Source organism: Acyrthosiphon pisum, chromosome A1 (genome assembly GCF_005508785.2).
Source record: "Acyrthosiphon pisum isolate AL4f chromosome A1, pea_aphid_22Mar2018_4r6ur, whole genome shotgun sequence".
NCBI classification, from domain to species: Eukaryota; Metazoa; Arthropoda; class Insecta; order Hemiptera; family Aphididae; genus Acyrthosiphon; species Acyrthosiphon pisum.
In genome coordinates, this window is record NC_042494.1 from 144,684,362 (window position 1) to 144,686,838 (window position 2,477).

The window sequence follows — 2,477 nt, forward strand, 5'->3', positions numbered from 1 at the left end:
AACTTTATAATATATCTAAAAAAAACCAGATAAAAACCATTTTTTTACAAATTTTTAATACATATATTTCAAATAAAATTTAAAATCATAGATCGATGCGGGCTGTAGAAAGTCTTCTTCTTTCAGATAAAAAATTTTCATCAAAATCTGACAATTCTATAAAGTTTGAGATTTATTACAGTAAAGTAATTTTTTTTGATATAATACACCCTATTAACCCCCCCCCCTAAATAGGTATCGGTTAGTAGATTAGTGAAAAAGTCTTATAATTGAGGTGACAACTAAAATATAAAATTTAATTTTCAAATTTTATAGAATTTTGGAAAATTTGAAAAACTGGTACCGGGACCCTTAACTTTAAATTGTATAAGAATTCAATTCATTCCAGTGGTGTATACTGTATATAGAAATACTTTTTGTGGTGGGCTATAATGCTATATAATATGATTGACTTGTGAGAGTTTGGAGTTTTGTACGATTCCAAAAACCACCCACAAACAGAGAGGGCCCCTCTGTTTGTGACCTACGAGCCACACCACGTGTAAATCCGGAGATTTACGTCAGTGGAGCACGTAGGTTTTAATACACGCATTGATTAATAAAAATCAAAGATTTAAAATAAAAATTATATTAAGGGGATTCCATACCGACTGTTTTTATTTTATTCTACCCGCCTCACCCTCCAGCAAACTTATTTACAACGAAACATCCTTATTCTACATGGCAATAAAAATTGAAGCTTACAAATCTAACCACCCCGCCCAATGCTTCTCTTGTCAGAGATTCGGTCACTCCAGCCTGCACTACGGCTACGCTCCCAGGTGCGTCAAATGCGCTGGCGGACACCTGGCCAAAGAATGCTTAAAAACCCGTGAAGACCCTCCAACTTGCGTCAACTGCGGTGGTGACCACACGGCTAATTTCAAAAGCTGTCCATCACTAATTCTAGAAAAGGAAAAAAGACGTCCAGACAGACCCAACACCTCTAAAACTGCCTTCAACACTTCCACTCCACCGCTATCTAATTGCCCTGTACCTGCCGCACCCATCAATCAGCTGTCAAATACCCAAAATGCTCCTTCCATCACCACCACTTACGCTTCCAAGACCTCAAGCAACAGCCTATCAAATGCCACTGTCACTGACTCAATAGTTTCTCAGCTCACAACCATAGTCACTAATCTCGCATCAAATAACATGAAGGTTAAAGACGCCCTCATTTCTTTGCTTACCATTCTACCTCAACTACTAAATCTCCAAAATGAATAATATTCGCATACTATTTTGGAACTGTCAAGGCGTCACTCGGAGACGCCTTGAACTCATCGAATTTGTTCATCGCCAAAAAATCGACGTCCTGCTACTGAATGAGACTCATCTCACTGGTCAACGCTCTGTGGCCATTCCCAACTACTTTACCTACACATCAAATCGCCCCTCAGCTCCCGGCTACTCTGCTGGAGGTGGAACCGCGATCCTTATTCACAGACGGTACACTCACCAACATGTGGTCATACCAACCTCTTCCATTGAGAACACCATCATTCACATTCAAGTCAACAATTCTATTCTTCGTCTCGTAGCCACCTACAAAAGACCATCTAACATTCTTCTCCCAGCTGATCTTACTGCCCTTCTGGACACTCCCTACAACACCATTGTAGCAGGAGACCTCAATAGCAAGCACCAGCTCTGGTTCAGCCGCAGGCCAAATGCAGCTGGCAATGTCCTCGCACACTTCATCCACTCTAAAAACGATCTCGCTATAGCTGCTCCAGTCACTCCGACCCACTACCCAAATAACTCCAACCATTCTCCAGACATTCTAGACATCGCGATCGTTAAAGTCAACAACATCCACTACCACATCGAAAACTTATCTTCAGACCTCTCTTCTGACCACACTCCAATCGTTCTTGAACTTCACTCCACTTCGACACCTATGAATCCTCCAGAGCCCTCTCACGTTGTCAACTGGGTCGCGTTTCAAACATACATGGACTCCGTCTGCCACTCTTCTTCCAGCTGCTTGACCACCAGTTCCATCGATTTGGGCCATCAAAAAGCTCACAACGGATTTATCAAATGGCATTGCTAAAAACACATCTCCTATCACGCATTCCAATCACACAAGAGTTCTCCCTAAAAAACTACAGTTGGAAATAGACCTGAAGCGTCGCCTAAGATCCCGCTGGCAGAGAACCAGAGACCCGATTCTCAAAACATCCTTGAACCGTCAAGTCTCCAGGGTCAGGGATCTCATGGCCGAACATCGCAACACTCAATGGAGCAACCTTCTCGGTTCCTTAAACGAAGGATCCAACGCATGGACTCGCTTCTATAGGCTAAACCGAGCCCTCATACGCAAACCTCAACCTTCTCGCCCTCTCAAGGACTCTCTAGGCAACATTATCTTTGACCCCAAGTCAAAAGCTGATCTACTGGCCGAATCCTTGGAAGTCGAATTTCGGTCTCCT